Genomic DNA, 25630 nt, shown 5'->3' with positions numbered 1-25630 from the left:
GGTGACCCAGACTGTCATGTTACCTAGCTCTGTTGCAGTGATTCCAATCTCTCAACTTAATACCTATGTCTTTGTGGGGGTTCCTTCTGACCAGCTGATGAAGGAGAGGGGAAATCTGAGCCCAATCCACCAATTAATCAACCTGCTTTATTAGATTTTGCTGAAAATACAGCTGCCACAATACAGTCCCACTCAAGAGTGACGCTGACAGACAGTGGTAAATGGAAATCCCTCCAGTGGGCTCAGTTTGGTTGTAGGTTTAATGAAAATGTTGGGAAGCTTTGGGTTCAGGAAGCACCAGAAAGGCTAAAGGTACTAAAAATAAACTTTGCCTGTTGCAGACTGAATGTGTTTATCTCTCCAAAATTCATACATTGAAATCTTAACTTCAATGTGATGATGGGGCATTGGGAATTGATTAAGTATCCTTATAAAGACAACCCAGAATGCTCCCTGGCCCCTTCCATCATGTGAGGACACAGTGAGAAGTTAGCAGTCTATGAACCAGGAAGCGGGACCTCATCAGACATCAAATCTACTGGCACCTTTATCTCACTCTTCCCAGCCTCCAGAACTGTGAGAAATACATGTGTGTTGTTTAAGCCACCCAGTCTATGGTATTTTTGTTATAACAGCACAAACACACTAAGGCAACTTCTGTATAATTTTTCCTCCAGCCAGGCCAAACTATCTCAGCTGAGAACCACTGATTTCAGAGACACATTGGACAAAATAGGATCGGAATACAGACATTCCTTCGGGCCACAGCATTCCATCAGTCAGTCAGGAAAATACTTACGTGGGATTTATCTTCCCAGTATTTTTCAGTGCAGCTTTCACTTCACTTTCAAGAATTACAGGTTTTTCCGCAGAGGAATCTTCTTCAAAGGTATCTTCATCCTTTTGTCTCTTCTGTATAGATTTTCAGTAGACTGTTTCCATCCTCCTTATAGTCCCTCCTGGTCAGATAATGTGCTTCCTTGTTGGTTGTTCAGCATTCCTAATCTAGGTTTGAATTTCCCTTTTATTTCTTGAATCTTCTGATAGAGATATCTTGGTTTTTTTTTGTTTTTTTTTTGTTCTATCTCCTTACATTGACTATTGTATTCGTTCTCTTTATCTCTATGTGATATTGAAAAACTGCATTCAGGATTCTTACCCTGCTTTTGTCACCTTTAACTTTTGCCTCTCATCTGTCTTTAATAATTTTTAGCTTCATATGTCATCCATCTCAATTTTTCTTTACTTTTTACTTCGCAGGAGTCAAACAAGGTGTCAAACAAAGGCATAGGTATCAGACAAGAGTGCATTTTACCTCCTTTTTGTTTAATCTGTACTCAGAACATATATGAAAACCTGGGCTAGACTCAGAGGAAGAAGGAGTAAAATTGGTGTAAGAAATATTAATACTTACTATACGCAGATGATACCATCTTACTGACAAACATCAGCAATGATGTGAACTGATTTCTGATAAAAGTGAAAGAAGCAAGTGCCAAAGCAGGATTGTATTTGAACATCAAGAAGACAAAAATCATGACTACAGACTTAACAATACACAACGTTAACAAAGACAATGAAGATATTGAAGTTGTGAAAGATTTGCTTACCTTGGTTCAGTCATCAATTCAAATGGAGATTCCGGCCAAGAAATCAAGAAAAGGCTCAAACTTGGAAAGGCATCAATGGAAGAATTAGGAAAAATAACCAAGAGCAAAGATGTGCAATTAGAGCCCAGGGCTAAGATCATCCTGACCCTCAAATTTCAAATTACTATTTACAGATGCAAAAGATGGACAGCGAAAAAGACTGATAGGGGAAAAAAACTGATTGATTTGCAATATGGTGTTGGAAGAGAGCTGTATGGATACCCTGGAAGGCCAGAAAGATGAATAAGTGCCTCCTAGAGCAAATTAATCCTGAAACATCACTAGAGGCAAAAATGACAAAACAAGAAGGCAGAGTTCTTTGGAAAAGACAAAAATTCTGGGAAAAACAGAAGGCAACAGGAAAAGAGGAAGTCCAAATGTGAGATGGACTGATTCCATAAAAGAAGCCGTAGGCGTGAGTCTACAGGAGCTGAGCAGCGCTGCTGAGGACAGGACAGGACACTGTGGATGTCACTCATTCATAGAGTCACCAGGAGTCGGAGTGACTCAATGGCACGTAACACACACAATGGCACGTATCTACACCTAGCAAACAGTACAAAACTGCATTTTAAAACACAATCCCTGTCCATAAAGAACTCACACCTTAAATTTTCGGTGCCCTTCCATTATCCAGCATTATCTATGACGGCATCATTCTGGAAAAGATTGTGTTTGCATTCCACTTTAAGGACTAGGACTTTCAAAACTATAAGGTGTAGGTGGGTATAAACACATGCACACACACCTACACACAGAAAACCTGTCCTGATTTCTGACTTATCATTGCTGGATTTCTCCTCAGACTACTGGAGTGCATGATACAAAATCCCTGACACTGTCGTTCTTATCGTCACCTTTGCTTCTGGTCTCTCCCTCTCTTTTCTCACCTCTTTTTCTTTTTTCTATCACCTGTCACTTCTGCGACTCTCAGATTTCACACAGGAAATTCTGCCTTTTCTTAACATCACTAGCCTATACAGCCCTCCTCACCCTCTGTTTATATAGAGGATGAACTAATCATTACTGTGTCTTGTTTTCACTTGTCCTTACTCATTGCACAAATCAATTTGGAATATTTTTCCAAATGAAGACACTTCCATTTCTAATATTTCTTACTTTTAGGCTCAGTGCCACTCAGATGTTGGAGGGTACCAAATAAGCAAAGATTATGGTGAATAAATGTAATGATCCTAAGTTTATCATAGTTCCAACAGTGATGAATTTGCAAGTCTATGCTTTTATTAAGAATAGATATAAGAAACGGTCGTCCTGATGAATGCCTCACTTCTGCAGAATTCTTTTTCTATGTCCTGTTGTTATTTGTGTTGCTAAGACACTTTGATTTACATTTGCCAAATTTCTATTAACTTTGTAGCTCCTTGCTAGGCACTGACAATATAAAGATAAGAAAGATGCAGCCCCTCTTCTTAGGAACACAGAGTCTATGGAGGAAACAAGTAAGCACACAACTACATTTTATATACTTTGATAAATGCTATAGTAGAAACAAACACAAGGCACAGTGGGAACTCAGAGGAGGGAAGATTTAACTCTGCTTGGTGGGATCAGGGAAGTCCTCACATGAAGTGTGACATCTAAGCTATATCCTGAAGTATGGGTAGAGGTTTGACAGGTCAAAGAGATATGAATTGGATAGTAAAAAAAAAGCTGCAAGTGCCAAAGCATGAAAGCACAATTATAAGCACCTAGTCTTAGGTGAAGGAAATAAGGCTCAGAAGAAATGCAAGAGAGTAATCCAGAGTGACCTTCAATACCATGCTAGAGTCTGGCTTCTAATCTGAGATGCTAAATGGAGAGCCACTGAAGGACTTTATGCATAAGGGTAGCATGAGCAGGTCTGCATTTTACAAAATGACTCTGACTATACTGCAGGAAAAAGTGGAGGAAGGTAAGAGGAGAACCCGGATGACCAGCTAAGAGAAATAATAACAGCCTAACTCTAGCAGTGGCCAGAGGGTGGGAGCAAAGGAGACAGACTAGAGAAACAGTTGGGAGCTAAAATAAGTAGGATCAGATGATTAATCTGTATGTGGAGGAGAAAGAGGAAGGGAGGAAGTTTCGGAAAGTAGCAGAGAAGAAAGTCAAGCATGATACTCAGGTGTCCAGCATGAGAAGTCAATGATGGCAGTGGCTTCACTGGGTTAAAAGAGTGAGGGGCATCGCTTCTCAGCCTTTTGGTTAAGATCATGTGTAAAAGAGTGGGGGGCAGGAAAAGGTCTGGAGGTCAAGATAAACAGTTTATTTTAGAAAATGTTGAATTTGAATGGCCTATGGGATACCCTACTGAAGGTAAACAGGAGGTTGCTATACACATGTTAGCATCTCAGAAGAAGGGTCTGGACAAGACAAGTAAGGCATATAGGCATTAGTTTAGGTGAAACTTCCTCCCAAGTCACCAGCTGAAATGGAACCCACACAGAATAGATCACACTTGGAAATTAAGTATGCATAGAAACACTACCCAAGTGGAGACAAACATTGACAATCAGTAAGTCACCAGGCATTGGCTCTGTCTTCTGATAAGATGAATCAATATAATCCTTCCAAGTGAAACCGTGTTATCTTCCTTAACCTTACAGTTTATCAAAACCAAATTCTCTCTCTTCTGTTAGGTTCTATTCATTTATGCATTAAACTTGTATATATGCTAATTAATGTAGACCATATATCAATAGCTTTATCTGTTTAGCCCTGACCTTAGTCCTGAGATCGTGGGCAAGAGAGATCTTGCTCAGATCTGGGGTTACTTCTTTCAGTCTAATGTGTATAGTTCTACTCGACATTTTTTTAATTGTTTACTAAAAAATGAAATAATTATGGTAGGAGTAGAAACACATGATATTCGGATATCTTAGTCATTCCAACTTTTTAAATATTTCCTTCAAACAATAAATGCTGATGTTCAAAAAATCAATACAATGGTTCATATCAGAATAATGGTTCAAAATCAATACAATGGTTCAATCATATCAGCCTCCTGATATGGTCAGTGTCCCCCTTCATAAGATATTTACCACCACAGCTCATTCAAATACTATCGTTCAGAGTATGAATTTCTTTAAAAAGTAAAAACAAAACAAAAACAAAAAAATGGGAAAAGTCAAAGCTTCTTCCTGAATCTCACTTCAATATGGTTAAATTTTGCAAGACAATAAGGTTCTAATCACATCCTGATTGGTACAGAATTATGCAGAGTTCATGCAAGAATGAATGGACGTTATGGAAGTCACTCCATGCATACTTATACTGTTTCCCCGAAAATAAGACCTAGCCAGACAATCAGCTCTAATGCGTCTTTTGGAGCAAAAATTAGTATAAGACCATGGTGTTATGCTATGCTATGCTATGCTATGCTATGCTATGCTATGCTATGCTATGCTATGCTATGCTATGCTATGTTATGTTATGTTATGTTATATTATGTTATATAAGACCCAGTCTTATAGTATAGCAAAATAAGACTGGGTCTTATATTAATTTTTGCTCCAAAAGACGCATTAGAGATGATTGTCTGGCTCAGTCTTATTTTTGGGGAAACACAGTATGTGATTATGCCTGAAGATATGTAAAGTCACCACAGCTGGAGACATGCTAAAATAATAAGGCTACACTTGGAGATGCTGTTTTAATTATAAATTTCTTTTCTATTTTTAGATAGTACTGACCTCCACTTACTTGTATTAGATACATTATTTTAATTTTAATTTTAATTCTTTCAAATTCCTATATATATAAAATTAAGAAAATACATCACTTACATATGAAACAGTTTCTACATTCAGAAAATTCCTGAGAGGTTTATATTTTCATCTGAGAGAAAAGAATATAGCTACAATTAAATTTATGTGCCTAATTAAATTAGATAAGTAGGGTTTAAGATATGTTCACTTGAAGCAAAAATTGTTATCATGAACATAGGAAGGATAAAACATATACTTAGAGGTCACCCAAAAGAGGCCATCTCTTAGCTTCCAGATTATCTGTAAATTATCAAGGAAGGAAACACTTACTGAGAAGCCGCCTAGCTAGTCACATAATAATATACACTTTACCAAATTTAGTCTTTCAATGTACTTTATTAGCCTTACTTCATAAAAGAAAAAAAGACGCTTACATAAAAGCTCTGTGGTGATTCTAAAATATGTTCACAAATTCTTTGCAAAAGTCAAGTCTAGTTCTTTTCCTCTTGAGTGTGGGCTAGACTTAGTGACTTAGAATATGGCAAATGTGTTGCTTTGTTTACGTCTGAGACTAGATTATAAAAGACATTGATGGAAACGTCCTCTCGGACGGCTCATTCTGAGGCACAAAGCTATCATGCCGTGAGAATCTTCAACCAGCCTGTACTAGTCAGTTCGGGGTGCTATCACAAAAATACCACAGACTGGGTGGCTTAAAAAACAGAAATTTATTTCTCACAGTTCTGGAGGACAGGAAGTACAAAATCAAGGTGATACCTGATTCAGTTCCTGGTGAGAGCTCTCTTTCTGACTTGCAGATGGCTGCCTTCTCACCACTTCTCAAATGGTGGAGAGATGGAGCTCTAGTGACTCTTCCCCTTTGTATAAGGGCACTAGCCCTATCATATTAGGGCCCCATCCTTACGATTTCATTGAACATTTATCTTCTAAGAGGCCCTATCTCCAAATGCAGTCATATTAGCACTTAAAGCTTCAATGCAGAATTTTGGGAGACAAACATTCAGTTCATAACACAACCCTATGGAAAAGTTCAAGCGGCTGGGAACTGAGGACCTCTGTCAATATTCACGTGAGTTAGCCAGCTTTGAAGCAGCTTCCAACTACAGTTACGCCTTTGGATGCCTCCAGCCTGGGTCCATGTCATAAATGCACCTCATGAGAGGCCCTGAATCAGAGCCACCTAGCTAAACTAAGCCTATCCAAAAATCCTTACTCTCAGAAACTGTATGAGAACTTCAATATTTGTTGTTTAAGCAGCTAAATTTGGGGGTAACAGCAATAGATAATGAACATACATAGGTCTCAGTCAGTTCATGGTAAAACAGGGATTAGAAACCAGCTTTTTCTAACTGCTAAAGCACGTGTCCCTTCCACGACCTGCACGGCCCACACTGCGTCTCCAATACTGAAAATCTCATTCATTTATTATGAGACTTTACATACATTAGCTCAGTTTATCCTAATAACAACTTTGAGAGATTGGCTTTATAACAATAACATACCAAAGTATATTTTCATAATTAAAACTAATTTTTAAACCAAATAAAAGATAGTATTTTGATATTATGAAGCTTTACCTCTAAAGAACACTTCAATCTGCCTACTTCTCTCCATCCCCACTATGACTGCCCTAAACTTTACCACCATCATCTCTGGCCAGGACAACTACAGTGGACTACCTGGTTCCTTGCTTCCATTGTTTTCTCCCCCAATCTGTCTTTCACATAGCAGGAGGAGAGAACTTTTTAAAATGTAAATGAAACTCTGTTACTCTCCTACTTAAAATTCCTCCGTGACTTTGTGTGACTTCTTTTGCTGGTTACAATTAATATAATCACATGGTCACTTAACTGGTGGTAACCCATTGCACCTACAATATAATACGTACTGCATGAGCACCTTCATGCGTTTTCACTTCCCACACTGGTCTTCCTCTATCCCAGGAACCCAAAAAACTTATCCTCAATCTGATCTCCCAGTCTTCGCAATTTACAAGCCAAGGAATAATATGAACTCAAGGGAATAAAAGAGAAGCTCATAGACTTTAAAAAAAAGTTATGGAACAGCTGAAGAGTACAAACACTAAGAAATAAAGACGGGACACTGAACATTTTAGAACATAGGCAAGAATATAATTAAAGTTTATGGGACACTTTAATAAAACATTTCACACTAGCTATAAATACAGAAGCTTCTATATCTATAAGTAACCTAAACAAATCTGAGTTTATTTACAACCCTAATTTCTCTAGCCAAATTGCATTAGGTCAATAGTCAATTCATCTCTCGGTTCTGCCTTTACTCTCTGCCACACCGGGTCTCAAACTTTCTCTCCTATTGAGTTGGTACTGACCTTAACTGTAGACAGCTGTATATTAAAAGGCCTCACACACTGCTATTGCCCCAAGATCAGTGCTCAGACATTGTAGTTACCATAACCTTGATTCTGCTTCTCCTGCCTTACGTATGTGCTTTCTAAGACCCCCATGCTCTCCTTTGTCTGTCTCTTCCTTTTTCTGCTTCTCTATTTTTTTTAAAGTTTATTTCTCAGTCCTTTGCATTATGTACTCCTAATACCCCACTAGACCTTGGTGATCTCTATTCTCTCTACAACTCCTCCCTCCCTACTTCTGCTCAACATGGAAAAATAATTTATTTCTCTCAGAAATTCTATATTTTCCTGTCAGTAGAACTAAAAAAGACAATTCCCCCAAGAAATTCTACTTACCTGGGATTCCTGAGACTAGTGATTAAGAATTGCCTTCATTTTCAAGTGTAGTTAGCTATAGCTATGTAGTTAAAAAAAGGAAAATAACTACAGCGCACTTGATTTCTCCCAGACAGATTTTAAATTTTTATAACTCATAAGACAAAGTCAAATATGGTCAAAATTATGCTTGAAAGTCTCTTAGGAGACCCACATTGAAGACTAATACACCATCTTTTAATAAATCTATCACAGTGTTCCTTCTAAGTGCGGATGACATTATTCTTTTTGGATTAACACCAGATGAAAGAGTTAGCTTATGTCTGGGGTCCAAAATGTATTAATAAATCATTATCATTAAACACTGCAATCAAAATCTGCCAGTAAGATTCCACGCTGTGAGAGGCATGAAAGAACTGAAAACACCTGAGGAAGACAACAGATTAACACCTCCCTTACATGTATTTTGGGTAATAGACACCTTCAGCAGAATGGTGAAATCACCCCTATAATTTACATTTCTCTCTCTTCTCTCACTTTCTCTTCCTGATCTCTCTTGCTAAATTTGCCTAAATTAAATCTAGAGGTGATGTGACTGCAGAACACACATGTAAGGACCTTACTTGTCCCAAATGAATAACAGATGCCTTGAGATGGAGAGAAACATCGTCTCCTTAGTTTTAGCCATAACCAGCCCCTACAAGTAGTTTACTCCAGGTTGTAAGGGGTGACCACGAAGTCTGGAAATACAAATATAAAATAAACAGTTTATCCATATCATGTTACAATACACATTAAAATAATATTATCTGTATTTCCAGATGGTATGGCCATTCTATGCACGAAATAGTTTGAACAGTTAAGGTCTTTACTATGTGAGAGTCCATGAACTAAAATAAATAAACAAACACACAAACAAACAAACTATTGCAGGTAAAAGCATAAAAGTAGTAAGACAATTCTAACTAAAATAACTTCTATCCAACACATAACTAAAATTTTCAGAGGAAAATGTATTTATCTAGTTTAGCTTTTGGATGGCAAGAAAGGAGACAGTTGCATGATAATAGAATTTTGTCTTAGTTTCTGTCCTTAAAATCATTTAATTACACTTGCCCAGCCACTCAAGAAATGAGAAATATGTATTTATACCATTTACCCATTACTTAGTAGATTTTAGGGTACAAACCTTTCTTGACAATTCCAAGCCTATGTCTAAAAAGTAAAAGGTAAGCCAGAGGTATTCACGAGGTGACTAGCTAAGCCCCTCCGCCCGCCGCCAGAATGGAGTTCGCGAAGTGCTTGGGGCACCCCCTCGGAGTTCTATATCCCTGTGGTCTTCCAGATGGGGAGGCCAGCATAAGGTGATCCCAAGATGGACCAGGTGGGCTGAGCATCCCTGCATCCTGGCTGGGCAGGTCCAAAATTAGGGGACAAGGGGTGCAGCGAGAGGATGCCAAACATAAATTATTTTCTCCAATGGAAATAGCACAAATACTGTTCATTGTTTAACTGTACCCTTAATTGGTTTCCTTTATTGAAACACTTTAACTTCCTACCAGAAAAAAAAAATGTTCCCTTTGTCTCACAACTCAGAATCCCTCTCATCCTTGAGGGTCTAGCTTCAGTGAGTGCCACCTCTGTTGACCATTCAGCAGATGTTTATTAAACACTTGTTCTGTCTAGGCATTATAGTGGCTGTAGCATGGCAGGGTGGCATGAACAGACAAATAAGACACTCAAAAGGCTCACCATCTTGTCAGATCAATAGAATGTTACAAAATTGTTCATAGAAAACTTAAGGAAGGGACCACCACGAGATGCCTTTTCATGTCACCTGCGAACCTCCCTCAACCATTTATTTTCTCTAGCACTATTTTACTTTATCTCAGTCCCATAGACTTGTATTGTGGTTATTTGAATATTGGCTTTATGTTCCCCAAATCCCTTTCAGACTTAACATTTTGTATTTGATTCTGGATTTTAAGCGATTTGAAAATAGGAATCTTGTTTGATGTAACTTTAGTGAATTAATGAAAAAAAGGAGGGTGCACTGCCTTTAAGAAACATCTAGCTTGTTATACGAGATAAACATAAGTAAATGCCAGTTTATAGTAAATGCCATAATGAAATTCACAGAAGGGCAAAATCACTTTTGACTGGGATGGGGGATTAAACTTTTGAGGAATGCCTGAAGGAAATGCAGCTTTAAATTTCTCCTGTGCCTGGGATATTAGTTTAATTTGAAATTCTTACCAAGAGTTCTTACTTGGAGCTTTCCTGAAGTTATTTTCAAATATTTGTTACTGTATATTTGTGTGTTTGGTGGGGAGAGAAATGGTGTCCACTTACCAGACCCATGACAAAGAAACAGATAAATAGGCACTGCTTTACACTCCAGGTTGTACAGTCTCCTGAACACATCCTGTGACAGGTAATTCACTACCTGTGGAGCCTGTCCATTCCATCTCCAAATAGTTCTGGTTTTTAGGCAGCATTACGTTATAATGAGCCCAACTTCCCCTCTGTTCTTCCTCTGGGGCCAAAGTCTAATCCTTGTTTTGTAATACAGCATTGAAGTGTTTTAAGAGAATTCTCGTAGTCTGTCTAAGAATACTGATACACAAGCAAATGTTCTGGGTTCTTCCATCTTTTATCTTCTGCTCTTTCTAGATCATTTACCAACTTGGTCTCTCTCCCTTTAAAGTCTATAGCCAAGACATGGAAACAACCGAAATGCCTATCCATAGACAACTGCATTAAGAAACTGTGGTACATTTATGCAATGTGGTATTACGCAGCCATAAAGAAGAAACAAATCTTACCATTTGCAACAACATGGATGGACCCAGAGAACGTTATATTAAGTGAAATAAGTCAGACAGAGAAAGACAAATACCATATGAGCTCACTTATATGTGGAACCTAAAGAAAAGAATAAATGAATTAAATAATCAGAAACAGTCTCAGAGACATAGAGGAAAAATTGAGGGTTGTTAGATGGGAGGAGGGGTGGGGATAAGGGGGAAGGTGATGGGGATTAGAAAGCACAGGCAGTAACCACAAGATTGCCACAGGGTTATGAAAGTCAATTTGGGGGATGTAATCAATAATGTTGTAAAGATTTTGTAGGGTATCCGATGGACACTTGTCTCGTTAGAGAGACCACCTCAGGGATGATGTAGATGCCTGATCACTGTCTTGTACACCTGAAGCTGAAGCTGAACAATAATGAATGTCAACTACAAGTTTATATATACATATATACATATATACATATATATATATATATATATATATATATATATATATATATATATATATTTACAAGAAGTGGGAGTACAGCATCAGGAATAGAGACAGTGGAAATGTAATGGCTGTGTGCGATGTCAGAGGGATAGTAGATGGGGGGAAGGGGCTGTCACTGTGTGAGGGATATAAATGATAAATGTCTAACTATTATATTGTTTTGTGCACCTGAAACTAATAAAAAATGTTATAAAGAAAAGAAATCAAAGGGCAGAACATCAAGCAATCAAAATAAATAAATAAATAAAGTCTATTGTTCAAAGTTGAACAATACTCTCAGTATAGTCTGGTCATTTCAGAACTTTAAATTCCTTTCTTATGGGTGTTGTATTTCTAATTAACATAGGGTTGAGATTGATTTAACTTTTAAAAAATGTGTTTTAATTATTAAATATTTCAACAAATAGAAAAATACTAAAAATACTATATCAAACCATTTTGTGTTTATCTCCAAGATTAACTATATATTGAGTTTTAGCTGTATTTGCTTCATCTTTGTGTTGTTGTTGTTAAAAAATAAAATGTCCAGTTACAACTAAACTCCTTTTCCATGTTACCCTCCCCGCACATCAGTGTTCATTGATTTATTATTTTTTTTATTGTCTTTTTGGCAGTCGTGTCATGCTCTGGACTTAGAATTGTGGTCAGTCCAGATCCCTAATTGCACTTGTCTAGGACCTGTTCTTCCATCTTGATGGCAGACCTGCTGATAGACTTTTTAAACCTAGCTCTTTTACGATTTAGATAAAGGGTGTCATAATAATGGCTAACATTTATTGAGCTAACCTATGTGCCAAGGATTATTTTACACACTCTCCTTCCAGTAACCCTTCCATTAACCCTATGTGGAAGCTACTGGAATTTTTCCTGTTTTATAGATGGAGAAACAGGCACAGAGAAGTTAATTAATTGCTTGAGGTCCAACAGTTAGGCCATGGTGGAACCTGTCTTTGACCCTGGCAGTCTGACTCCAGGGCTTACTCTCTTAACGCCACCATGCTGCTTATCATTAAGGCGATGGACCACAGAGACACATTAACAGAGAGTTGTCCAGATTTAGCTAAAAGTTGATCATACTTTGGTGTGATGGATAGAATGTGGAAAATGCCTATCTTAAACACATTTACAGTCTAATGGAGAACAGGTGTACAAAAGTAAGATAACCCAGGCAGTGCCAAGTAATCTTAAGTATATTTTGATATCAGGAAATGTTAGTGAAGTGGAAATATTTTCAAGTGAAAAGTTTTCAGAAAACTCAGGACAAGTGCTTTGGAAGGTGTAGGGCCTAGAAGAGGCATCAGATTTAGATCAGTAGGGAGGATCCTCAGTGGGAAAAGCCAGCGTCAGCCAAGGTAGGACTGAGCGTGGTATGTGCGGAATGATGAGGAAGCCAACCTGGCTGCCACTGAAGAATGTAAGCCAGAAGTATCCAGTTCAGTAAGTGCTGGTGGGAACACAAAAGCTGAGCTGTATTCAGGAAAACAGGTAATGGTTAAAAGCAGAACAATGACACACTGAAAGCAGTATTTGTGGAACACTCACTTGGCAGGTGAGTGGGATTAGGAGAAAATTATACTGTGAGTCAGAGTAATCAAATTAATGATTGTTAATAATAGCGTTTAGAGCTCCTAGGTTTGCCAGGCACTGAGCTAAGCTTTGGAAGTCTATCACCTCACTGTGGCAGTAAGCTTTCATTGAGTAACAAACAGTCCCACAGCTGAGTGGCTCAATTCTGGAGATAGGCTGCATAATTTTAGGAAATGGTAGCATAAAATAATTAAATAACTTTTGTGGGATCCCACAGCTCTCAGTGGTGGTTCCAGGATGCCGACCCAGGCTTGCTTGAAACCTCCATGCTTTCGTTTGGAGGCCGTCTGGGATAAAGAGCACAGGCTGTGACTGGTCCCAGACAGCTGACCAGATGCCAGCTCTGTCACATGTGCTCCCGGCACATCACAGGAACTCTGTGATTCCTATTTCCTTCTTCCCTTCCAGTTCTGCTGTGTATTAGCTTCCTTCCTTCCTTCTTCCCTCCTTCCCTCAACAAATATGTGACCACCAGTTGCATGCCAGATGTTATTCTAGGTGCTAGAGATACAACAATAAATAAGATAGGTGAAGGACCTTACTTTTATGAACCTTACATCCTAGTGGAAAAGAGAATGAAAAACAAACAAATATACAATATTTCAGGTGGAGATAAGTACTACAAAGAAAAATAATCTGAGTGTCTGAAGTCAGGGGATGCAATTTATAGTGTTGTAATTGGGGTTCAGAGACTTGACTTCTCTTCATGTTATTTTCCTCTCTATAAAATGAGCCTTTTGGGAAAAAATGGTGGTATTGGTTACCTCTAGAGGGATATGAAGGAGGTAATGGTGAGCATGATAAGGGGGGAGGAGAAAGACTTTTCACAGTATCATCTTTTGAATTTTTTAAAAAGTGAGTCAGGCTATTCCACCTCTTCCAGCTCTAAGATCTGATGAACAATACTTTACGATAGTATTTATTTGGTTAGTTGTAATTTTTCTGAGCCCTTTTTAACCCCTATGAGCCATTTTTTAAAAATAGTTGAGTGTACTTTAATTAGAAGAAACACAGGAAAAATAATTTCCCTTCACTTAATATTGTCTTAGTTTCTCTCTCAAGTAACAAAGAAGCTAGAAAAAATATACACTTAACAGATATTGAGGGCTGATTATTTCTGTCACAGAAGGATTTGGCTATAGGAATGCCAAGTTTGGTAAACGTAATTTATACTGAATTTTTAGGAGCATATCAGTAATTAATTATAGGGGCATACTGCTGCCTGCAAGATGTGACATTACTCTGAGGGCACATCATGGAAAAAGCAGGTGTTTTATAATGATCCAGTTCTGGATTCTATCAAATCTTAAGTCTTGACTCAATTAGTTGAATAACTTTTGGTAACTTAACCTCTGAACAACAGTTTGTTCATCTGCAAAATACATACCAGATCACAATTGCTTATCCACAATTTCCCAACTCCAAATTGGTATAAAAACAAACAGTTGTTTTTTTCATAAGTGTGGCTCAAGGTCGCTTGGCAGCAAAAACATGCACTGAATTAAAATGATCTTACTTAGTATAACTATTCCAATGTTTTGCTGGAGAAATGTTAAAACCATTTATGGAATGCTATTCCACAATGTATATGCATTTTATGTCCTGTTTTCTAAAACATGAAAAATTCTGAATTCTGCTACACCTCTAGCCATGAAGATTTCAGGTGGAGTGTAGGTCTGTAATACCTTCTTTAGACAGTTTTGTAAGGATTAAAAAGGTACAGCAGGTTAGGTGAGAACTTACTGTAATATCTGTATTGTGCTTGGCCTGTAGTAGCTGCCCAATAAATGGTAGCCATTAATCTGTTGTTACATTGGAAAAAAAAGGTAAAAGTTAGATAAACTTCCAACCTGGTAGTGTTAGCAACCTTCACCTTCTCCTTGGAATAAAAGCAATTAGGTGTTAATTGGATGGTTGAAGGACAACCTGCTGATTTCCAGGCAAACTGGACAAAAAGAGAGTGATTGTTCTCATTGATTTGGATTGGACACCTGGTAAGCCTTTTAGAGGACCCCATACCAGTCTCAGAAAAGAGCCCTATGGGCTGAAAATGACCAACCAGATATACAGAATTATGATCATTTCATTTTCTGCCAATAGTTTTGTAAAAACTACAAGAATAGAAAATTAAAGGTTTTATTGCTGGACAGATGGGCATGCATGCTGGGAAGTCAAATAGCTGGCTGAAACAAAACAGATGAACAATCTCTGATTTTCATAACACTGCACTTGAAGACACAGCATATTTCCTGTCTGAGCAATAAGGAACAGGAACAATTCCTTTCTAATACTTTTCCAGGTAGTTAAATGTGACTGTCAAGAGAATTTTCATTTACAATTAGCTTGGCTATACTTGGCATGCCACCTACCAGGATTCATTATCCCACTCAGCTTCAGATACCTGAGGGAGGTGGGAAAGAAGGTCTGTGTCCACAAGATGTTGATCTCTGCTATCTGTTAATCTTGCTTAGCTCTGCCAACAGCTGAATTACATTTTTGCTCCTCTGGGCTATTTATATTTAACACAAGATTCAAGCAAAGTTTCCCAAATCCTAGTCTAGGAAACATTAAACATATAGTTTCTTTGGTCCATATTACCTACAGTTATGATTTAGCAGGTGGTTAGGAGGAGGGGAAAAAATTATATAGTTTGCAGAAAACTATATTTTAACTGGTATTCCCAGTAAATACATTCCCACTTAAAAAACACTACTTAAAAGATCAAAAAGCATCAGACCCCAAAGTAATAAACCTCTAATATTATAATTTAATACATGGACAATGGAAATAAAAATTTTAGAAGGGAAATCAAACATTAGCAGCTGCCTATCCACCTTTGCATGAAATCTAAACAGGTTGAACAGCTTTAAATTTCCATCTAGCTAACATCTGAATGCAGAAAATTTGGACTAAATGATTTTTCCAACCCCACTTCAAGGATTATATTCAGTGATGAGCTGGTGTTTAAGATCTCTGGGGAAAGATGCATAATTTGTGATGTATATGTGTGTGTAGTGTATGCTTATAAATTTTGCTGATATGAAATATATGTAACTACAATTTGCAAATAATAATAAAGTATACAATATTGGTTATTGTAAATTCCACATATCTATAACTTCAATGTGACTTGTTATTTTTTGAAAATCCATCATTGATTTTTATAATTATATCTCCTACTAGTGTCACAAAATGAAAACATGAATATATTCTTGATTACTATCTAATTCAAGTAAGAAATCACTCACATTATTAATAAATGAATGTAGTTGGGACACAAAAATTGATTGATAATTTTGTTTATGTTAAGTAGTAAGACTAAAATAAGATTAAAAAATACTGCAGGAACTTTACTCACTACTCATCAATGTGATTGATTTCTTGGCTAAATTGGATAATAGTTTGTGAATACTGGAAGAAATTTCCTCATGTTTTCTATGCTATTCATAATTTAATGACTACAGACAATGCATCTTATTTAATCAGCATTTAACATATTCTCCATCACTTTTAAAACTTAAACAATCAATAAGACACGAAATCAAGTCCTAATTTACACCATTTGCTGACTTTTATGGTGTACCTGCCCAATTTCAAGCTACCAACTTGACACCACTGAGAGCCAAGTTTGGAAGAGATATACAGTAGTTGATAAATATAAACACCAGATAATTGATAAATATAACCTGAAGAGCAGATAAAATGGTTAAAAGTAATAAAATAATTAGGAGAGGGAGATCTGGTCAAGATGACAAGAGTATGTAAATGCTGTGCTTACCACCTCTCATGACCATAAAAAAATTGCAACTAAACTACAGAACAAGCATCATTGAGAATTACCTGAAATCTAGCTAAACCAAAGCCCTACAACTAAGGACATACAGAGACTGGTAGGAGGGGCAGAGACGCAGAACGGGCTGGTCCCACACCCTCATGTAACCATTAAAATTCGGGAAGGATAACTCAGCTGCAGAGGTCCCCCTCAGAGGAGCAAGAGATCCCAGCCCAAAACCAGGATCTGCAGCCCAGGGTTTCAGTGCCTGGGAGAGAAGTCCCCATAACTTCTGGCTGTGAAAATCAGTGGAGATTGTGGCTGAGTGAGATAGAGGGCACCTGCATTCCCTGATGCTCCTCCTAAAAGGCCTATGCATGGACTTACTCCATGGCAGACTCACTTACTCTGAGTTCCAGCACTAGAGCAGCAGCTCAAAAGGCACTAGGGGCATGTGAGGATGAACTGAATTATCTGGCTTCAGGGCGAGGGCTAGAGTGGCAGCTTTCTCCTGGACAGAGGAGCTGGCAGAACCATTGTTTCTTTGTTGGGCCCTCCACTCCCCAGGAGTGCAGACACAGGCAGCTGCCATATCTGAGTCTCTATCAACTTGGCTAACACCATTTATTTGCCCTCATTCCCTGACACCTCACCCCACCAAACTTTCTGGCACACCCAAGCTGCTTCCAGTGGCTTTGCTGTATAAACAGCTTTTCTTGGCTCATGCTGCAGACTTTTCTAAAACTTCTCAAAGTTTCACAAAACTCAAACAAGGCTTCGTGTGTCCCATACCTCTGTCTGGGCAGCCCTAAGCCAAGCACTAGTGACAGACAATCTCAGTTCATGACAGAGCCTCTCAAGGCACCTCCAAGCCCAGCACGGGTGGTGGTCATATGCAGATTGCTTTGTGGCCCATGCCAGGTGGCCATGGGTGGGGCACAGGCAGTGGCTGAACTTGACTTGTAGTGGGGTCACTCGGGGAGGCCCCAGGCTAGCACACCCAGTGACCAGCTTTAGATGCAGAAAGAGCATTACCCAACTGCCTCTGGGGACAACACAAACAAAGGGCTGACTGGGCAGGCACCAGAGCCCTGCTAAAGAAAATCCTGCTCCATAGGGTCAGTCCCTATATCACAGCTCCTCCACTGTAGTCATGGCCAGTCCTTACAACCAATTACCCTGAAGGTCAATCCTTCCCATTTGGGTGCAAACAGTAACCAAGTCTCAACTATAACAGGAGGGCAAACACAACCCACACAAGGGACACACTAGGCTCAGGTGACCAGCAAGGCTGTACCACTGAGCCCCACAGCACACCTACCACATGAGGCCACTTTACTAAGATTGGGAGACATAGCAACCCTATCAAATACCTAGAAACAAGCACAGGAAGGCAGCCAAAAAGGGGAGACAGAAAAAAAGTCCCAAATTAAAGAACAGAACAAAGCTTCAGAAAAAGAACTAAACAAAATGGAGATGAGCAATCTACCAGACACAGATCTCAAAACATTGATTATGATCATGCTCAATGATTTCAGGGAGAACTTCAACAAACAGATAGGAAACAAAAAACAGAGATACAAAACATTAAAAAGATAACAGTCGAAATAAAAGTTACAATAACTGAAATGAAGAATCCTTTAGAGGGAATCAATAGAACATTAGATGATGTAGATAATGGAATCAGTGATTTAGAAGATAAAGTAGCAGAAAACACCCAATCAAAACAGCAATAAGAAAAAAGAATCCAAAAAAATGAGGATAGTTTAAAGGGCCTCTGGGACAACATCAAGCATACCACATTCACATCATAGGGGTACCATCAGAAGAAGAGAGAGAGCAAGGAATTGAAAACCTATTTGAAAAAATAATAATGGAAAACTTCCCTGAGCTGGTGAAGGAAATAGACATACAAGCCCTGGAAGCATAGAAAGACCCAAACAAGATGAACCCAAAGAGGCCCACACCAAGCTGCCTGCAAGAGACTCACTTCAGATCAAAAGGCTCACACAGACCTAAAGTCAAGGGATGGGAAAAAGATATTTCATTAAAAATGGAAACAACAACAAAAATGCTTGGTTGGCAATATTTATACCAGACAAAACACACTTTAAAACAAGGCTATAACAAGAGATGAAGAAGAAGCCAGTAATCCCACTTCTTGTTATTTATCCAAAGAAACCCAAAACACTACTTCAAGGGGACACGTGCACCCATATGTTCATTGCAGCTTTATTTACAATGGCAAGACATGAAGAAAGGGTATCCATCAATGGATGAGTGGATAAAAAGTAAGTGGTACATATATACAATGGAATATTGCTCGGCAACAGAAGGCTTGCCATTTTGCCATTTGAAGTGGCATGAATGAACCTGAAGGGTATTGTGCCGAATGGGGTGTTAGAGAAAGATGGATGCTATGTGATTTCGCTTATGTGTGTAATCTAAAGAAAATAAACAAGCAAACAAAACAGAAACAGATTGATGGTCTGAGAACATTTTGATGGTTGCCAGACAGGAGGGAGGGTTGGGGGATGGGTGAAAAAGGGAAAGGGAATAAGAAGTACAAATTGGTTGTTACACAGTAATCATGGGATGTAGGATATAGCATAAGGAATATAGTCAATAATATTGTAACATCTATGTATGGTGTCATATGTGTACTAGATTTGTCAGGGTGATAGGAGGGCAGTTGGGGGCAGAGTGAAAAAGGTGAAGCGATTAAGAGGTAAAAAACTTGTAGTTATAAAACAGTCATGGGGATGTAAAGTAAAGCATAGGGTATATAGTCAATGATATGGTAATAACTATGTGTATTGCCAGGAGAATACTAGATTAGTCAGGGGCACTGCTTCTTAAATTATATAAATGTCTAACCACTATGCTGTACACGTGAAATTAATATAAAATAATATGGAATATCAACTGTAATTGAAAAAAATTTTAAAGGGGAAAATGGTGAAGGGGAATAAGAGGTTCAAGTTTCCTGGCATAAAACAAATAAGTCATGGGAATGTAATGTACAGCATAGGGAATACAGTCAATAATATCATGTTAACATGGTACGATGTCAGATGGTTGCTGGACTTATCATGGTGATCACTTCTTCAGGTATATAAATGTTGAATAACTACTGTGTATACTTGAACCTAATATAATATTGTATGTTAGCTACATTTTAATAAAAATCTTAAAAACAGAATTAGGTAGTAATGTGTTTTGAGTATTTAGTACTTTTGTCTTAATATAAATTAATTGTAAGTTTATATAATTTAATTTTAACAATGATTGTGTTTACCACATATTCACAAATTTTCTTAAAATTTAACAACTGATTCTCACAAGCCAATTAGGACCACTGTTATATGTGTACTTACAATGTACAGGTGAGAAGAGGCAAGGCAAAATACATTAGACAGTCCATGCTATGCGAGAAAAAGAGAGGAGAGAGACTATTGGGAGGAAAAATTTGTAGAAAAAACTTGCTTATCTATCTGCAACCTTCACTCTCAAGTATTCCCATTTCTTAATTATACTAATGGCAACTCACCAGCAGAATACTCAACAGGACAGAAATCAACCAACTGATGGTGGGCCATGGTCATGGGCTATCGTGCCTTCCCTAAAAACAGTGGGCCAGTGGTTTTCAAGCCTGATGCCTATCAGAATCAGTCATGATTTTATATACATACATACACACATATGTATGTATACGTGTGTATGTATGTATATGTGCATATATAAAGACACACACACACATATATAACACATGCACACACATGTGAGATCGGACAATTAAGTTCACAAACTCATCCTACAAAAAGTGCTACATACCTCATTGCTGAATATCACCATGGTTACCTTTGAAGTACTCCCTTTGGGAAGCTATGCACCAATGCCAGCACCTAGTCCACCCTTCAAGCAATTTTGGAACTCTTTTCCTGGAATGGGCATCAGAGCTCTCATTCTATTACCCTTGATGTCATGAATGACATCAAAATGTCTTCCCTTCAGTATCTCCTTTATCTTCAGGTAAAGAAAGAAGTAACTGGGGGCCTGATCAGGTGAGTAGGGAGGATGTTCCAATACAGTGACTTGTTTACTGACTAAAAACTCCCTCACAGACAGTGCTGAGTGAGCTGGTGCATTGTCGTGATGCAAGAGCCATGAATTGTTGGCACAAAGTTCAGGTCACCTAACTTTTTCACGCAGCCTTTTCAGCACTTCCAAATAGTAAACTTGGTTAACTGTCCAGTTGGTATAAATTCATAATGAAAAAATCCCTCTGATGTCAAAAAAAAAGGTTAGCAATACCGTTGCAACAAGTTCACGAATTTAATTATCAGAATATATAGATGATATAGATGATATAGATATAGATATAGATATAGATATAGATATAGATATAGATATAGATATATAGATATAGTATAGATATAGAGATAGAGATAGAGATAGAGATAGAGATAGAGATAGAGATAGAGATAGAGATAGAGATAATATATCTCAGAACCACCTAAACCAGAATTTCCTAAGGTGATTTTTACATTCCAAACTACTTTGAAATTTTCATCTGGAATGTTCAACATTTAATTGTATCTATTGATTCAATCAGAGTCCATTTCTGGAAGCTTGTCTTGAAACTAAGTAACTATCACATCAATTTCAGCAAGTATATAAAGTAATCCATGTTTGTGTTTGTGAGCATATTCTTTTTAGAATCAGCTTTAATAAAAACAAAAAGGGGGATCTCATTTATAAAATTTCTTATAATTTTTTCTAGTATACCGTCATCGAGTCCTCATGAATGAAAAGTTTATATTCACAACATTCTGTTGCTTCGGTGTATTTTGAAAACTGAAATATGAAGAAGAAATAAACTTTGATCTGACTGACAATATGATGGCAGGGACAGAAAGAGTATTTTTTAGGACATATTTTCAAAATTGTGCACATGGAATGATATTTCCAATTTGGAAAATCCCATTACTTTAAATGGGATTTACATGGTTACATTCCAAACTACATTGAAATTTTAACCTAGAATGTCCAACTTTGATGGTGTCCATTTGCCTTAAGCTCACATTGGATAAAAAAAACTTACTTTTATAAGTCACTATTTCAACACTGAAGTGCTTTGAAGTTAAGAAGTAACCACCTAACATTTTTAAGCTTTTAATCAAGTTTAACATAATTATCAAGCTAAGCAAAAATTATTTTAATAGCAAAACACAAAATTATTTCCAAAAAGCCTTTATGTAATCAAAACAGTGTTAAACAGAGATTTAAAAGGATTACAATCTGAACTTGAATTTAGAATATTAATAATCATCTGATGTTTTCATGCTTAGCATAATAAAAGCATCCCTATCAGAACATTTATATTCAGAACTTAAATAGCTAACCTTGAATGCTTTCCCATTTTAACCATTTTTCTAGTTAGTAATCTCTCATTAGAAGGTCGGTATTCCTGATACTACACAAGCAGTTTTGCTGGAGCCCCTTTCTGAGTCTCCATTATCTCCAGTTATATGTGGCTTCTCCTCCCACCCCCAATGTCTCACAGTGATGGTGTCAGTATTAGTGACAGTTCCTCCAAAAGCAAGAATCATTTTAAATGATAATCACTTTGATAAAGTTACTTGCACAACTACAAGACCATCTGTGGGCCAGTTCAGGGTTCAATTTCCCATTTGACCCTGAATTAACATCCAGTTTTACAGACGCAATGATTAATGGCACCAGCAGGGCATAAGCAGAACACTGTGGCACAAACCACAAAATGTCACTATGTGTCCACAGCACTAACTTTCCAATTATCATTTCCTTTTCATTAGTTTATTTCCATCTGCTTATTGCTTACAAACCTTTCTAGTCAATATAGTAATCAGATACCACCTAATGTTCTTTGGCGCTCATTACAGTTCCCATTAAACTAAAATGCTAAAATAGCTTTTTCAAGTACTGGATTTTTATCCTTGCCAATGTGAAACTGTAAAACCTTCCTTATCCATTCATCACACCAAAAAACTTGGTTTCCCTAGATGTTAAATCATTAATCTTCTCTGGATGTATTTCAAGATCAAAGCTCCCATTTTAATAGATTTACATGACAATGAACAGTAAATCCTCAGATGCCCACCACTTGGGATCACAACTTGACTAAATCCTTCATCTGAAGCTGATGCTACACTACTGAATTTGGAGATAACATATTTAGGGGGCTAGATTTAGACTGAGGCCGCAAGAAATCTTCCTTTTACAAATTTTTCCTTTTTCTGAGCTCATGCAATAAATTTAAAGTTCTGCAGGTCAACGGAAAACATGGATGTTATTACACATGCTGCTTTGTTCCCTCTGGCTCTCTTCAAAATAGCTAAGATCAGGGCCTCACAGAATTTTCTGTAACAGAACTTTGCTGCCACCAACTGAACACATTCACCCAATGCAAGTAGATTTTATTTATTTATTATTTTTTTTTTTTACAATTTAGTGCTGGAAAGGAAGATGAAGGGAAGATCACATATTCTCTTGGCCCAGACTCCAAACCCTAACCAGAACTCCATTTCTAACCAGTAATTCCACCAAAACAATGGCAGCCCTCCCTTTGCAACCCTAAACCAATTTATAAAACTCCTCCTTTATTTGTAAGCAAAGAGCACTTGTTTTATTCATATAAATAAGCATAAATCAAAGATTTTATGCCAGGAGTGTCATGTCATGAAATAGTGATCTTGAACTGGTCAGTGAGCTGGGCTAAGCGGAAACCAGGTCAGCCAAAAAAGTAAAAAGCAAAATCTTCAAGTCTCATTCTTACTGGTGAATTCTTCCCCCAAAATGCAGTGAAGTCTCCACAGGTGACTCTAATTTCTTCTCTCTGGGCCACATCCACAGCCCTCTTTCAAAGGGATATGATATCATTTACCAAGTAGTTCCAGACGTTAGCAATACATCAGAATCACCTGGTAAAATACAAACTCCAAGACCACTCCTCAGAACTACCAATCAGAACCTCCCAGAAGAGGGTTTGGGCACCAGAAGACCTCAATTCAGAGTTGAGAATCACCAGCCTAGTCCTATACCCTCATTTTTTGGATGAGGAGGCAGGCTCCAAAGAGTAAAAGCAACCCACCAAACTATGTGCACAGGCCCTTAACAAAAGCCCTGAGGAGACCTGGAGCCCTGGGTTTAGAGAGTGTGGTACCAGAACTCACCAGAGAGGCTTAATCTGTCAGGAAACACCTCCAACATGCTAACCTTTGCCACTGACTTTGTTCTTTTGAACAATTCAACATAAGCAAGATGAAAATGCTATTTTGGTGATGAAAACAGTCCTTTGAGAATAAGTAAAATAACTCCAGCTTATTTTCATTTCATACCTGCCCCATTTAGCCTGAATTGTTGGCTTGAACCTTAGGAAAGCTGAAAATATCTTTACTGTGAGTCAAATATAACCCATGCCTAATACTTTCCCCTGACATAGACAGCCCTCATATGGAATATTTTAAGTAAAATTAATATATATTTAAAACTTTTCATGTATTTGGCTTAGTGTTTAAAGTATATAAATGGAAACCATTTAAAACATAGTATGATGATACTTGTTCCTAAAATTTTGTAGCTTTTTTTTCCACCTCCCTCTTGGGAAGGTTCATTTTAGGTTTCTTTTAGTGTCTTATGAAAACGATTCGCCTACCACCACTAATGAAAGACAGTGAATGTTTTATTTCTCCTACTTCATAGACTCCCCAACTCTACCAGCCATGTCCACATCCAATCCTAGCCCTAATTCACCCAGTAGTAACCTTCCTTCAAGTGTAATCCTGGTCCATCCACCCTCCTGCTTAGTGGTGACCTTAACCTGCTCTCCTAGTGAGCACCTAAGAATCCTTGAGATTAACTGGGCACTGTTGCCCCCACCTAATTGAAATGGCTCTCTTCTTGACAGTAAAAAGCTGGTTTCACACAGCAGAGCTGCTTGTTTTTGGAAATTCAATTCGCATTGACATATGGGAAGGAGAAAAGCAAGCAAGAAGGAGGTTAGTGGTGGAAGTGGCTTGACTCCACCATCATGACTGAGAGCTTTCCGAGGCACAACTCCTCACCTGAAATCTGATAGGATCAAGGAATGGGGCATCTCATGGTGGCAACTAACCCAAAGGAATGAAGTGGTCAGGCAGACAATTTGCTTTCAGTTAACAAGCCTCAGTAGTAGGAGGGGAATAGCGGCATGAGCAACCCTGGTTTGGTACCCACAGGGAAGGTGTATAGCTAAAGGCCAGAGCATGTTTTATTCCTGCTTCTTAACAGAATACAGAAAGGATTCTGAAATTCTGAGGACACTAAAGAATACAAGTATTATTTTGGCCCCTGAAGGACTTCAGAATATCAGTGGAAAACAGAGACACCCAACAGATGTAGTTTACCCAAGTGCCAGAGGACAGACCAAAAGTAAGGCCAAATCAAAAAAGGAAGGAAAAACTGGGGCCATGCAATCATTAAAAGGACTAACTCAAGGATACCATGCACACAAAATATTTCTAGAAGATTTCCATTATTAACTTACAAGCCATTTTACAGGGGTATGAAGGTGCTGAAATAGCAGATAAAACTGCTATTGAATGTCTACTAGGTTTAGGCACTAGTGATAGAAACAAGTGGGTTCCAGCCCAATGTGTTTCACTTGCTTTCCCCCCTATGAACATATTATATCTCTTTGAAATATAATAATATGCCTTCTCCTCAGTCCTCATAAGCTTTTATTATCACAAACTAAAAGTTCTCATTACTGGTTAGTTTAGAGATGGGGGGGGTCAGGGGAAGAGACAATATCTTCGCTAATTATTGTCATAAAGAATAAATAATATTAAACCTAAATCTA

Source organism: Rhinolophus sinicus, chromosome 3 (genome assembly GCF_057876585.1).
Source record: "Rhinolophus sinicus isolate RSI-liver-muscle chromosome 3, RSI-T2T, whole genome shotgun sequence".
NCBI classification, from domain to species: domain Eukaryota; kingdom Metazoa; phylum Chordata; class Mammalia; order Chiroptera; family Rhinolophidae; genus Rhinolophus; species Rhinolophus sinicus.
This window is presented reverse-complemented; position numbering follows the sequence as displayed.